Raw genomic sequence first — 16007 nt, 5'->3', positions numbered from 1 at the left:
GGAAGACAGAGAGTTGGCTATAGATGGAGATAAGGAGAAAGCAGCCTAGCTTATAATAGCTCCCATGTAGGCTGAGTGACAGCATAGAATGCTGATAGGCCCCCTTCCAAAGCAAGCCTCTGCCTATCTGTCAACTCTCCCCCATGGGTCTTCACCAAGGGCGGGAGGTGGTATACTGAACGTACAGGGTTGAATTAGAGACTGAAGAGAAATTCATCTAAGGTGCTCTGGGATTTCAGCTTGAGGAAGCTAGGGGTGACTGGGACAGCTAAAAGAAAACTCTGCAAGGAATTCTCAGCTTTCATAGAGTGTAAGGCAGCCTTCCTCAGTAGGCTTGGGTCAGGCAGCAGAGGGAAAAAAGATCTGCCAAGGCACAGAAAGCCAGGGGCAGAATTGAGAACAAAGAGAACTTCCTGGGGGCCCTTCCTACTTGGCATCTGGGCCATAAAGGAGAGAGAGATCTCTTACAGTTTAGAAAGCCATGCGGCTATAAATCTGCTGAATCTTGCCAGTGGTCAGAGCTCAAGCCCTCTGGAAGGCAAAGACCTGAGCTTGTCCTCACAGGATTAGTACACACTGAATCACACGCCCTCACAGGATTAGTACACTGAATCACACGGAAGCTTCAAGCCCAGGCCAACCACAGACTGGCACAGCCTTGGCCTCCTCCACTGGCCCTAAAAGAAGGGGTATGCTCTTTTTGGAGGTGAATGTTATTTACTTCAGGCTTTACTGTTCAGGCTTTGTGCAATGTGTGGTATGTGAGCCAAAAATTAAAGACACACAAAGAAGCAAGGAAGTCAGTCATGGTTCAATTAACAGGAGATGCAGAGATGACCCAATGGACGATTATTTGTTCTTTTTTTTTTTTAAGATTTTATTTATTTCATAAGAGATACAGAGAGAGAGAGAAAGCGAGAAAGCGAGAGAGAGAGAGAGAGAGAGAGAGGCAGAGACACAGGCAGAGGGAGAAGCAGGCTACATGCAGGGAGCCCAACGTGGGAGTTGATCCTGGGTCTCCAGGATCATGACTGGGGCTGCCCTATTTGTTCCATCATTGATAAAGATTCTAATACTGGCAGCGTTTTCTTCAGAGGGATATATTAACAGGTAAATAATCTTAGCACTCAATGAGAGGTGCAGAAAGTTATTTTCTTGTTTGAAAAACATGAAAAAATTCTTAGTATTTACTCCATTCCAGATCTTGACTTACTGAAGCTGCAAAACAAAGGATGCTAGCCATCTCTTCACAGAACTTAATCTCCTCGGAAAGACAGACCTAGAAATAAATATAAACCAGCCCAATAAATGCTATAATAGAAGCCTATAAAGAATGTTACAGAAATCATGGAAGATAAAGCTAGAAGAGCCAGGGGAAGCTTCAAAGAGAAAGATATCTGAAGCCAAGTTTTTTAGGATGAGTGGGATATGTTCATAATGCAGATGAGAGACAGGATAAGGGAGGATATGAAAGAATGGAAGTATGGTATGGTTTCAGGATCCTACCATAAGTCCAGTAGTTTGTTTGTTTGTTTGTTTGATTGATTTTGAAGTTTTAATTTTCTTTTCTTTCTGTTTAGGGTGACTTTTTTTTTTTAAGATTTTATTTTATTTATTCATGAGAGGCACAGAGAGAGAAAGAGAGAAAGAGAGAGAGAGAGAGGCAGAGACACAGGCAGAAGGAGAAGCAGGCTCCATGTAGGGAGCCCAATGTGGGACTCGATCCCAGGATTCCAGGATCACACCCTGGGCCAAAGGCAGGCACCAAACTGCTAAGCCACCCAGGGATCCCCAAAAGTCCAGTAGTTTTAAACAGCACAGGGCTGGGGGAGTATGTTGGGAGAAAGGGATGTGACTGAAATGAACAAGACAGTTGTAGCCAGAATGAAAATGCCTTTAATATTACATCAAAGACTATGGAAAGCTTTTAAGCAGGGAAGTAATAAAATCAGATTTACATTTGTGACAAATATTTGTAGGACCTGTAATGCTACATTATTATTGTTGATAAATTAGCCTCTACCTTACTATGAGAACTTGAAGGGTGAGAAAAGATGACAGGAATTGATCAAAGACGAAAGAAAATAAGATTTGAGAGATGACATTAAGAAAATTCCCTGAGCTTTATCCTGAAATTGTGATCTTTATTACTAAAATTATTGCACAATGCCATTTTTACCTTTATCAATCATGAATTTACTAGTATGGCCATCCTGGTTCAATTGATTTTCACACGTAGACATAAGTTAAAGTTGACTTTTGTAATTCCAAAGTAGACTATGTTTTAAAAAACACAATGCATAATTTCATGAAAACATAGATAGCTCAGAAAGAGAACTATACCAGTTAGTGATGTGTTAGGCTGTAAGTATCACTGAAAAATAGTGGTTTAAACAAAGATGAGGCTTATTTACTCAGTCTAAGGACTGGCAGTTCGGGACAGGTTAATAGCTCAGTAACACCATCAGGGACCCAGCTTTTTTTTCTCCATTTTCCCCTGTGCCACCCTCACATATAGCTTTTGCCTTCATATTCTCGATAAGGCTGCTGCACTTCAATGCATTTTATTCACATCTGGAGCAGAAAATAAGGCAAGAGCAAAGTGCCAAAGAACTTAGGGCTAAAAGAACAAGTTAGCTGAGTATGTCCCTTTTAAAAAGCTTTCCAGGGAGTACTGCCAAGTGAATTCCACTTGCATTTCATTGGCCAGAACAAGGTCACATGGCTGTCTCTAGCTATAGGGGAGTAAAGGAAGATGCAACAGTTTAGCTAGGTTCACTGCCATCCTGACCAAAATTCTGTTATAGGAAAGGAGAGAACAATGGATTTGAGAAGATAACGAGCAGTGTTTCTCACAGAAAGTAACATAAGATCTTGCTCAGCTTTTTCGTTAGGTTGCAACCCAACTGCTAAGACATGCATGCTGAACACCCTGCATGCCTAGGAGGGAGACAGATAATTTTCTCTTTTATAAGCAGTTCAGGTATGCTATTAATGGAGGCTACTTGAAAGGATGTTCCCCCAAATAACAGAATTTGAAGGATAGACTTAAAACAGAAATAGCAATTTTGGAAGTTCACCTATATTCATCACATACAAGAGGCTCTTTGAAGTCACTACAAATGGTTAGTAATTTTATTTACTGTGTATATCAATACTAGTGACAGTATGCCCACTTGTTACCAGTCCAAGTAGCAGAAGCACAAACACCTGCACATGTTCAATATTCTTGATGCTTACCAGGAACGGTAGGACTAGCCAGCTGCTACTTTCCTTTCTGCCCAAATATTTTCCAAATATTAAGCTATTTTTTGTTATTGCAAAGAGGTAACAAAATTCACAGAACTCAGCTTTTAACAATTGGCTACTATATTTATGACAGATGGCTACATTTACAATTATTAACAGTCTTGCTACTGTTTGAATATAAAAACCAAAAATGCTACATAAATTACATGCTCAGTTGCCTTATTTCTAATTTAACTTAAGGGAACAAGAATTAATTTGATCTATTTTAAATATTTGCCAACAGGATGAATTCAATGACGTATGGAAAGATAATACTGAATTCACTGTCTTCTACTTCTTGCCACTAAACAATATATCAGCTTGCTTTTCTACTGAAATTGCATAAAATAGATAGGACAGCTAATTTAAACAGTTGTTTGCACATTCAATATTTATAACCCGAATCTTGCATGACTGACTGGAAGCAGTGAGTTAGAAGGTTTAGCTCAGCTGCTGCCTGGAGTGATGGATGGCCTCGAAGAATTTCTTGTTCACTGACCAGATCAATCACATAACAGAATAAAAAAAATAAGATCAGCCTTAAACTAGATTCCCAACATTTCCATCTGTATGCAAAACTATTGCAGGAAGAAATGTATCATAAAACATAATGTGAAGCTACTTAAAAATAATAAAAATCCACCAGAGAGGCTGTAGAATACAAATAAAAAAGATAGGGTGACAGAATGATATTCTGTGTTTTAACCGAATATTAACTGAGACTTTATTATATCTATAACCCAAAAGTGTTGTCAATTTATAGTGATATTTTGATCGAGCTCAGAGTCATAAGTAAAAGGGTTTACAAATAATTGAAAAGGCTCCAATTCTGGGAGCCATATTTGCAGCTGAATTTTATTTAGTCGAACTAAAAGGTGGTGTTGTGGCAATCATTATATACTGCTATTTTTAATTATTCCAATGGCCATTCTAAAAAGATGGGTCTGTTAAATAATGAGTGAACAAACATCTGACGTTTCAAATGAAAGAATCTGTTAATGGTTAACTGCAAAACATTTGCATTAATGGGAGGAGGCTGGTGAGGCCTCCTTAGTGCATTTGTGGGTTTGACTGGTTTGTGGGAGTCCGTGGTGAGCATGTCTTTCCCGCTCCTCATTCAGTGATATCAGGTTGGTACCCTCAAGGCAGCCAGAGCAGGAATGTTTAGATCACAGAAATTAGCAAATGTTCAACAGCAGGGCTCCTCCCTACCCTGCCTGTGTGGTTACAGGGCTTGCTGGGAAATAGGTACCAGCATATGGCAGTGTGAGCTGTTCCTAGGGTCAGGGTCCAAGGCGGGCTAGGACGCTGAGGGGACCCAGAGCTGAAGAGCATAAGATTGAGGTCTTGCTGAACAGGTGCAGGAGTGAGCAGGCTTGCACCCTCGATAATCCTGAAGGTGCCCTGGGATGGGAGGTTTTAAGGATGGCTGTAGGTGGCAACTGGGAGGACAGTAATGGCATCCGCCACTTTCTGTGGCCCTGGGGCATTCAGTTTTCTCTCAAGCAAGTTTACCCCTCCTAGGAGTAGAAGTGAGAGGAGGAAGAACAGGTGGAGAATTATAAGACATGAGAAGGAAAAGGAAGGAAGACAAAAAAAAAAAGAGAGAGAGAGAGAGACAATGATAAAGAAAAAAATAGAGTGAAAATGCAAGAATAAAAAAAAGGTAGAAAAGGGAAGGCAAAGAGAAGAAAATGAGAAAAAGGAGGAAGAATGAAGAAGGAGAGAAGATAATGAAGAAACAAAATGGGGGGAAGAGAAAAGCAGCAAGAGGAGGAGAAGGGAGGGAATCATAGGAAGAGCTGGGAGGTGGAGAAGGAACTGGGACTTTCAGCCCTCTGTGCATGGGCAGAAGAATGGCTAGAAATGCTAGATGCACGTTGGGCCCTTTGATCCAAACCACAGAGATGGAGGCTCCAGAGCTGAAGACAGCAACCTTTCTACCACTCAAGGGCCTTTTCTTTTCTTTTCTTTTTTTTTTTTTAGGGCCTTTTCTTCTTTAGAGGCTGGAGCTTAGGTACTCTTTTGAGCAATGGGTGAAGAAAACCTGACCATGTTTTGATAGGAACAGAGGCCAGCAAGTAGACAGAGCCTGGGTTCTGGCTACTTCATGGGTTTCCAGGAGTTCCCCAGGGCAGTGGTTTTCAAATGTCAAGTGCATCAGCATCACCTGGAGGACATGTTCAAACATAGACTGCTGGTTTCTCTCTCAGTACTTCAGGAGTGGGGCCCAAGAATGCTCAATTAAATTCCCAGGTTGCAGATGCTGCTGGTGTAAAACATGGACTTCGTAAAATAAAACATATCCTGGAAATGATTAGGACCCAAACTTAAGCCCTTATTAGTGAGCATCTTAGCAAGAATTCAAATGAGACAGATACAGGCTAATAATGAGCAGCAGGAGTCCCGCGATGGGAAGAAAGGCATCCTGAATCAATTTTTCCTGCTTACAATTATGCCTTAGGCTGGCTGTGGCATTCACAAATGTTTCTCTAGTAGCCAACTCTGGAGAGTCTGACTCATTCCTTGAAATCTCCAAACCCTCACGGCTAGGTCTTCTGAGATCATTTTTATACCAATGAGTGCAACTGAACTGAACAGGGGCGAATACCTGACCCAAACTAATACAATCATATTCTCTCTATAGGTATTCTGAAATTGCCTGGTAGGACTGGAAATGAAGCAGAAACACAGAATAGCTGAGATGGAGGAGTGAGATAGAGTACTTAAGGCTCTCTAATGCTGGCTTCCACACCCAGCTGCACTGCTGTCCTTGGGCTGTGTGTGACGCTCCAACATACCTGTATTTGGTGTCCCTACTGTGTTTTAATTTACTCAAGCTGGTTTGGTTGACTGAAATGAGGTACATGAATCTAGTCCCTCTTTACAACTGTGACAACTTCACTAGCACAAATGAACTCACGGGCCCTTTGATACACTGCACCAATCTTGCCTATTCTGATATTTTAATCCTCTTTAGTAGCCTATTCCAGGGTGTCATCACCAAGCTGGGTGGAAACAAACAAACCCTTATGCCCATTTCTTTTTATTGAGTGTTGAAAAGTTTTATGCATACATCCTTCTTACCATTTTTTAAATATCAGGTAAAACAGCTATGACTATCTATATCTGTTACTAGGAATAACAGTTAGGACTCTATGTCAAAAGTTAACAGAAAACCCAATTCAAGCTGGCTCACTTAATAAATGAAATTTATTAGCTCATGGAGGGCAGGTTTCCGGGTTGACTGATTTAACAGCTCAAAATAGTCACCAATGACCCAATTTCTTTTGTTTCTCCCCTTCTGCCACCTGGGTCAGCTTTATCTTCATGGGTCACAGGACAGGTGCCAGACACAAATGGTACTACTAATCCAGCAACCAAAAGAGCCCTAAAATTCACTCTGATTGGGCTAGAGTATGCCAGAGTCCCACTCCTAAAAGCATAAATGTGGCTAAGTGGATAGAGGGTACTAATTGACCTACCAATCAAAACCCACACCAGCGGCTATGCTGTCATGTCTTATTAAAAGTAGATAGTCTGCCACTAGGCAGGGGGATATACCCAAACAAAACTCAGAAATTTTAAGGAAGAGAAAAATGTGGCGAAGTCTTCTAGGCAGAGAGACCACAGATGCCTACTACCACACTTGTTTCTCATATGTATAATTAGAAAATAACTTTAAAAATTCACTTTATTTTGCAACCACTATAGTCATAATTGGTTCAGGCAAGAATCATACTAAACTAGTAACAGCTTGATGAGGACCACGGTCTCTATAAACTATCAAGATATATCCCCAAAATGACTTATTAATTTAAAGAGAAAAACAGTAACTTCACCATGAGTAAACCTGGCAGACAACACTTTAACCAAGTGATCAAAGTGAACACCACCTATAATGGAACAAACCAACATCATATGCCTCTTCATAAAATTCACTGAGAAAGGGCAGCCTAGGTGGCTCAGTGGCTTAGTGCCGCCTTCAGCCCGGGGCGATACTGGAGACCCGGGATCGAGTCCCACATCGGGCTCCCTGCATGGAGCCTGCTTCTCCCTCTGCCTGTGTCTCTGCCTCTCACTGTCTCTCTGTGTCTCTCATGAATAAATAAATAAATAAAATCTTTAAAAAAAATTCACTGAGAAGGATACAATATCTCTTTCATAGTATTTCTAAAGCCAAAAATGTATAACCTGAGTCTAATAAGGAAAACATCAAACTCAGTGAAAGGGCATGCTACAAAATAACTAGGCTGCACTTTTCAGAAATGTCATTGATGTGAAAAACACAGAATGGCTGAGGAATCATTCCAAATTAATGGAGACTGAAGACAAATGCAAACTAAATGCAATGTGTAATCCTAGACTAAAACCACAATTGCTATAAAGGGCAGTAGGTCTACACCATGGATAATACTGCATCAACGCTGAACAGGCTGATTCTGAAAACTGTACTGTGGTTATTTCAGTGAATGTCTTTGTTCTTAGTAGGTACATACTAATGTATTTAGTGAAGGAATATGAGGTCTGCAATTCACTCTCAAATAGTTTGGGGAAAAATGTGTATGTACACACACACACACACATACACGCACAGAAAGTAAAAGCAAATGTGACAAAATATTTAACTGGTGAATCTGGGTAAAAGGTAGTTCTTTGTACTATTTTTGGATCTTTGCTTTAAGTTCAAAATTGTTTCAAAATAAAAACTTTAAAATATTTAAAACTTATTTTAGGCTGCATGTCCCTATGATTTTTCTCAAAGCATGAAGTATTACTGTTTTGCACTGTGTACCACTTAAGTTTCATAAGGGCAAAAGAGCTGACAATAAATCTCAGTTTTCTTTTAACTTATTTATTAGAAACTCAGCTGGTAAAGGATGATATGTCTTGGCCAAAGCCTGTTGTTTCCTTTTCTTCTGGGCACACAGCCAGATTCTATTTCCCAGCATCTCCAATGCTGTTATGGGTGGTGTCTTCTGGCCAGAGAAATATCCTCCCATGTGGTTCTCTAGATTCTCTCTTCTTGTACCTAATGTCCAGATACAGAAGATCCGGCAGAGGACTCTAACGTCCTAGATGGAAGACAGAAGGGGTGTAAGGTCTCTAAATGACTATGGGTGGTCAGAGCCCTACCACTGGCCTGAATTGTGGCAAGAAGAGCAAACAATCTTTACAGTTAAACTACTGAGATTAGATTACCTGTTGTAGCACTTAGCCTACTTGACTAATAAAGCTACCTGATTTATTATTATTTTTATTTGTTTGTTTAAAGATTTTACTTATTTATTCATGAGACACACACAGAGAGAGAGAGAGAGAGGCAGAGACACAGGCAGAGAGAGAAGCAGGCTCCATGCAGGGAGCCCAACGTGGGACTTGATCCTGGGTCTCCGGGATCATGCCCTGGGCTGAAGGTGGCGCTAAACTGCTGAGCCACCCGGGCTGCCCTGATTTATTATTTTTAAAAAGATTTTATTTATTTGAGAGAGAGAGAGAGCATGAGAAAGAAGGAGAGGGAAAAGCAGGGAGCCCTGATGTGGTGCTTGATCCCAGGACTCTGGGATCATGACTTGAGCCCAAGGCAGATGCTTAACCAATATTGCCACCCAGGCAGCCCTAAAGTTCCCTAATTTATAAAACAGATTAACACAAGGGGACACTTTAGGAAAATGCACTGAGGATTCATACGTTTGCTTTCAAAATACATACTTTAAAATAGCTGTTCTCAAAGTGTGGTTAAGGGAACTCTTGGTTCTCACAGGATAGTTCAGGGACCCTTGAGAGTCTCCAAGACATTTTCAGGGTCTCTGTGATGTCAAAACTATTTTCAGAGCAAGACTAAGATGTTCTTTGTCCTTTTCACTCATTCTCTTACAAGTACACAGTGGAGTTTGCCAGAGGTGATATGATGTATTATACCAAAAGAGACTGAATATGAAGCAGATATGAAAACACACCTGTCTTCTAAGTTAGACATTAAAGAGATTTACCAAAATGTAAAACAACGTCACTCTTTGCTAATTTTTTTTGCTTTAGAAAATATAGATAATTTATGCTAATTATTCAGAGTTACTTATGTTAACATGTAATGGGGTTGTTATTTCTAAATAATAAATATCTTTTAAATAAATATGGTAAATACTGACAAATATAACCCACATAAGCAAAAACCCTTTGGAGTCTTCAATAATTTTTAGGTGGGTAAAAAGGCCTGAGACCAAAAAAATAGAAGAACCCCTATTTCAAACAAGTATATCTAAAAATCTAAATAAAATAAACCCATATTGCTAAAATGTAAGAGATAGGATAGTGAGTACCCTTGGCTGACCCTTAGTAACAGAAAAGCATAGTCTCTAGGACATGGTAGGTGCTAAATATATAGTTTTTAAATTAATACACTGTACAATGGTGAGCATATCCACATTTAAGAGTGTTGTGATAAATGAATGAGACCACATGCTTATGTGTTTATCATTGTTCACAGTTATTCATTATCACTCTTTATACGTAAGATGTTTGTAAGTTCCCATCCCACTGACTTCATACTTGGCTGTATAATCTCAGTTGGCCAATGGGATGTAAGTAGAAGTAATATGTGCCACACGTATCTGAGAAGAAGCTTTAAATTTAATTGTGTGGTTCTGCTCAGACTCTTGCTCTTCTGCCCCTGCCTTGTGAAGAGCATGTTTGTTGAGTGCAGGTTCTAAAATGAGAAGACACAGGACAGATACATAGCTGGCCTATAGTTAAACACAGCTACAGTTCATCTGCAGCTCTCAGGTAATGTGTGACAGAAATACATAAAACTGTTGTAAGCTATCCTAGCAAACCTGGAAAATACAGTATGAAATGAGCCTAACATACTGCAGATGTTCAGTAAACCTAACCATTCTCATCAGTGCTATTATTCAGTTAAAGTAGCACTAAAAAACGTGCTTAGTCCTTGAGTGACCACACAAAGCAGAGCCTACCTTGATTAACTAGGATAGTTTACACAACACTACTGACATAACCTCAGGATTCCATTAGCAATAATCGCACCTCGGATAAACCTCATTGGCTACGATACAGCCACTGCGCAAAGCTAGCCTCAAGATTCCAAGTAAATGAAGTACATGACATAGGACAGGAGTGGCATCAAAGTAGACTTCACTCTAAGAAAAAATTCTGGCTACCATGTACCCCTAAATACTCACTGGAGAGTCTCAGGAATATCTGTAGAGGTCATTGGCAAGTGACTGAGAAACAAAGAGGTTCTAAGATGACTGGAAAATGCCCAGACTCAAAGGAGAGTGCAATGGGTCTATGAGCTCATCTGCTTGCCTTGCCCACATCCTCTTCTCAGAGCCTCTGAAGCTGAAACCAAAGATGAAGCTGAAACCAGAGATGAAGCCTCTGAAGCTGAAACCAAGTATGTGCTGAAAGCCAATGACTGGCCAATGACTGATCCTGATTTTTCTCTGGAATCTTTGCACTAGAAGATACACCAACTGAATGTGGTCACACAATGATGGGTATTAGAGTTATAGGATCATTGAGGGAGCCATATTTGCCTGCGACCACAATGGCAAGCAATCAGAGAAAGTCAGTCTGCAGGATCAAACAGAACAAAGTGGACTAACAGGGTAAGAGATGAGAGAGTAGCAGCCAGAGAAAGAGAAATTACTGACAACTTTCAACTCTAAAGAGACCTGTATCAACTTGTGTGCAGTTGGGATCCATAAGATTTCTGCATGTTCTTCTAATACTTCTCTTTTTACCTGACATAATTTAAATAAAGTAATGTCCCTAACAACCAAATGATCCTTAAAAGATGTAGGTTTTTGTTTTGTTTTTTTTTAACCTTGCTAATTCTGACCCAAACATAGAATTAAACTGATTTCTGGTTGTTTGTACAGGACAAGGGTTGGGGAGGAACAGAAATCTGGATTATAGTAACAGAATTAACTTTCTACAACTGAGAATCCAAAGTACTTGCAGAAATAACTTCGCTTTCAAAGTGTCAGAAACCATGATTATAAAACTATACTACATCTTTACCTTTTTCCAATGCAAGCACTAAAAGGCAGCAAAGATGTCAAGCAAAGATGCTAGAGAGTCAGGAGTTCTGGATTTAGTATTGCCTTTGCCTCTAAGAAACTTTGTGTCTTGAAAAATGTCATATCCTTAGGAGTCTTAGGGTTTTTTTTTTTTTCTATAAAAAATAGGAGTTGGATAAGATTTGTAGATTCCCTAAAATAATAGAGAACTGAACTTTTAAAATGTTTTAGAAGCTTCTCTAACATATCGATTTCTAAAATACAGTGAATTTGTACATTTTATTACAAATTACTATGTTTATGGTATAGCAATATATGGTTTTAAATAATTTATTTTCCAAGTTATAAATCAGTGGCATTTAACCTTAGGGAAAAAAAGGGATGGTAATACCTATGTATAGGAAACAGAACAGCTGTTCCTATTTATTTCTAAAGATTTTTTTTTTTAATTTATTCACGAGAGACACAGAGAGAGAGAAAGGCAGAGACACAGGCAGAGGGAGAAGCAGGCTCCATGCAGGGAGCCCGATGTGGGACTCGATCCCGGGTCTCCAGGATCACACCCTGGGCCGAAGGCAGGTGCTAAACCGCTAAGCCAGGGATCCCTGTTCCTATTTATTTCCGCTAACCCAGGGATCCCTGTTCCTATTTATTTCTAACAAACATAACCAACCTCCAATTATACTGAGAATTTCTTATCACTGTCATTGTTTCAGTTTATTATAATAGCTTTTTAAGTCTGAAAGAGATATAAAACATAAGATCACTAATGTGTTCCAATATAAAAGGGCAGACTACTTGGTATTAATTAAAATTCTCTGGGAATTCTGTTATGGGCTTATAATCAGAGTTTTCATGGAAGAGCCAAGTGTGATGTTCCTTAGCTTTAACCCAGCCTTGAGAACAACATTTACTTGCACATACTTCTACCCACAGAATCATTTTGAGAAAACTCAAGAGAATTTATTTCTCCTTACCTAAATTATTCTGCCTTTTCTCATTCTTTGAAATAGTTACTATCCTGCCAGTAGAGGTGTAGCTAAGAGAAATACAGTTTATACTTGGTACAGCAAATTAAAGGTTAAATTAAGGCTTGGTTAGTAGTTTTCCAGGAACTAAGTATTGAGAAGATGAAAGTTGGATACTTTCTTAAATCATGTTCACCTGCTTTTTATTCTAATTCTCATTTCTTTTTCTACTTTTTTCTAATCCAAGAATCACCCATATATCAACACATTTCAGTATAATATGATATAACAAGTGTTACTGAGGACTCACCAATGCACTCAGAATTCTTCTAAGTGCTCTGATGATAACAATGATGAATAAGTTGTCCTTACTCTCAAAGGGATCATATACACAAGTATGGGAGTGCTGAGAATTAGCTTTCTACAACTCAGAGTCTAAAGTACTTGAAGAAATAGTTTCGTTTTTGGGCAGCCCGGGTAGCTCAGCTGTTCAGCGCTGCCTTCAGCCCAGGGTGTGATTCTGGAGACTCGGGATCGAGTCCCATGTCGGGCTCCCTGCATGGAGCCTGCTTCTCCTTCTGCCTGTGTCTTTGCCTCTCTCTCTCTCTCTCTCTCTCTGTCTTTCATGAATACATAAATAAAATATTAAAAAAAAAAGAAAGAACTTCGTTTTCAAAGTGGTTGCAATTGGAGAACAGGAGGAGGATGTACAGAGCATATACATATTTGGGTTTGGCTTTAAAGAGTGATTAGAGTTTCAAAAGCTGAAGAGAGAGGATCAGGTTGGATGACAATTTAAGTCAGAGGCATAAGAGCTATGTGGATATTCAGCAACCAGAGTGTCTATGGCAAGGGAAGGAGTGGAATGGGTCATGGAAGGAGAGATGTCTGTCAGACTAAGAAAGACCAAGGGTGCCCAGTGACAACCAATTCTGTAGGGCATTTGGATAAAGGAGCTTAGATTGGGGCAAATGGATCTAGGCTGTGTAAGACCAAAAGCGAAAACTTAAAAGTTCAAATATTGATCATTTAAAAAGTAACAGCAAATGTTAAGAGTTCCTGGCAACAGAAGACTTAAATGTAGTTGAAACTTTCAATGTGAGTTTTATTTGCCTATGTATTATGCTATTCAGTTTTAAAGAGAAGGTCAAACCCCATCAGTGGATTTCAACCTTTTGAGGGAGAAGTAGCATCATCTGTTCATATAAAACATATAAACATTATCATCCCAAAATGTATATATTGAAAAAAAGGGAGTACAGACTATTCTGTTTGAAGTAACAAAAGTGACTGGCAACTGTATAAAAATCAGCACATCAGATAATTTAATATGTTCTTTCCAGATACCTCCCAAACTTCATTTCTATGAATGGAAATTCTAAACGGAAGTATCACTATCTTACCAATTTTAAAGCACCTGTATCTCCTTCTTCTCCCAAAAGAAGTATACCACACCATAAACTGCGACCAGCTTAAAGGAGTTTAACAATGCAAGGAATCTGAAACTGCTGAAAAAAGGAAATGAACATTTTTAAAATAAGATTTTATTTATTCATGAGAGACACAGAGAGAGGCAGAGAGAGAGGCACAGGGAGGAGATGCAAGCTCCATGTAAGGAGCCCCGATGTGGGACTCAATCCTGGGACTCCGGGATCATACCCTGACCCAAAGGCAGATGCTCAACCCCTGAGCCACCCAGGTGTCCCAGGAAATGAACATTTACCAAGTATGTGCTACATGCCAGGTACTATGCTAGATCTCTGTGAACAACTGAAAGTCCAATAAAGTCTGTGGCTGCCTATTGTAATACCTGGGCAATTTCTTTTCAAATGGGACTTAATAATTCAAAGTTTGATGATCACTCCATTGAGATCAAATGCATTAGTCCCTGAAGATCTCATGGCCTAGTCAGGGTACAGGTTTGGTTGTAGTGATATATAAATAGTAAGACCACTATGTGATAAATGCCATAGCACACTTATGTGTAAGTGCTATTGTAAGACACATTTGTGATTTACTATATATATTTCAATCTACCAGAGTTATTTCTGTAAGTCCAAATAAAGACTCTAAAATACTTGTATGTCCAAGTAAGAAACTCTGTAATTTAAGGGGAAAAAATCATAAAAATCAGAGATGCTAGAGATACCAGCCCACCCCACTGGGGGCTGCTCTTTGTAATTATTACTGGATGACTTAATCAAAGCCAAATGACTTCATAAAGTTTCAGGACATATTTTAATTGCTAACAAGCAATTTTTCTTCCATATTAAAAAGTTCTAAAATGCCCTATTAATAAAAATTCCTAAATTATTATAAATTTCATAATGGGGATTACAGGAGTCCCATAAAATACACATTATATTATATCTTGTAGATATTTAAAATTATTTTACTTTGAATAACTGAAATAATTAAGTGCCAGAATAAAAATAGAATACAGTGAGAGGTGGGTGCCTGGGTGGCTCAGTCAGTTAAGCATTTGACTCTTGCTTTTGGTTCAGGCCATGATCTCAAGAGTTGTGAGATCGAGCCTCATATCAGGCTCCATGCTCAGCACCAGCACCAAGTCTGCTTTAGATTCTCTCCCTTTCCCTCTCCCTTTGCCCCTCACCCCATTCATGCTGTCTCTCTCCCAAATAAATAAATCTTAAAAAAAAATACAGTGAGAGGGGAGGAGAACCAAACCAGAAGAAACATTTCTCCTGACAATAAAAAGTGAGCTTTATATCAATGACATTGAAGAAACTTATTTTTCCAACTCTGCCAAATTAAAGAAGTAAGAGCGTTTGGAAGATACATGATTTGTTATGAGTCACCTTTAATCATCCCTGTTAGTGAAGGAGAACATGAACAGCAGTAAACAGCAAAGGCTGTTTATAAACCTCTTACACTTTAAGCACTGGAAATTACATGCTTTATTTTCCCTAGTGCCTGTTTATTCACAGATGAACCTTCCTATCTATCTGTGGTTCTACACTTGGCCTGGTCACCTGTAAGTCCCTTCAAATCAATGCTCTGAAGCTGGGAATTCTTATAGTCATCTTTTAAATAAATCACTAGCATCCATAATCAATGGATGGCAGTCACTTCTTCCCAGGTTTATGATCACTTTCTTCCAGATGGAGAACTTGCATGAGTCAGTAGTCCAGAAAAGGTGCTCTCCCACCTCTCCTCAGGGATGAGTACCATAAAAACTTCACAGGGCAAACAGACATGCCCACTTGTCTCAAAATGTTTGAGAACAGTGGTGCCTGGTTGGCTCAGTTGTTAATCGTCTGCCTTTGGTTCTGGTTATGATCCCAACATCCTGGGATCAAGCTCCATGCAAGGCTCCCTGCTCAGAGCCTGCTTCTCCATTGTCCTCCGCCCCTCCCTGTGCTTCTTCTCTCTCTCTCTCTCTCAAATACGTAAACAAAATAAAATATTTTTTAAAAATGCTTTATAATCTAAATTAATCTAAAAATTAAACATCCTGGCACTTTTTAAAGATGTAAAAATTATGGCATTATGAACTTAATCTTTATAATCACTCAATAAACAGGTATAAATATCACCTCCATTGTACAGATAAGGCTGTGACACACAGAGGGCTCAGCATCTCACCCAGGTTATTCAAGCTAAGATTCTGCAAAGCCAGTGACTCCCAAGCTGCAGGCTGACCCATCACAGGACTCTGACTTATGCTCTGATGGTGTTTGGTGCAATA

At 39.3% G+C, this 16007-nt stretch overlaps 1 protein-coding gene and 1 pseudogene across 23 annotated transcripts in view; both read right to left on the bottom strand.

The window, feature by feature from the left end:
• CFAP20DC (CFAP20 domain containing) overlaps positions 1-16007 on the bottom strand; it is a 261970-nt gene that overhangs the window by 225152 nt on the left and 20811 nt on the right. For 3 of the 23 annotated variants that reach the window (XM_077858290.1, XM_077858287.1, XM_077858293.1), the window contains exon 3: positions 13702-13806. The exons of 18 other annotated variants lie outside the window; for them this stretch is intronic. The gene's annotated coding sequence lies outside the window, so the exon portion shown is untranslated. The remainder of the gene's footprint in view (positions 1-13701; positions 13807-16007) is intronic. 2 more of the 23 variants (XM_077858291.1, XM_077858292.1) reach the window with 1 other exon arrangement.
• LOC144291277 (U4 spliceosomal RNA) lies at positions 10246-10377 on the bottom strand (annotated as a pseudogene).

The sequence above is a fragment of the Canis aureus genome, chromosome 19 (genome assembly GCF_053574225.1).
Source record: "Canis aureus isolate CA01 chromosome 19, VMU_Caureus_v.1.0, whole genome shotgun sequence".
In the NCBI taxonomy this organism is placed as follows: domain Eukaryota; kingdom Metazoa; phylum Chordata; class Mammalia; order Carnivora; family Canidae; genus Canis; species Canis aureus.
Note: the sequence above shows the minus strand (reverse complement) of the source record. Positions and strands in the feature narration are given on the sequence as shown.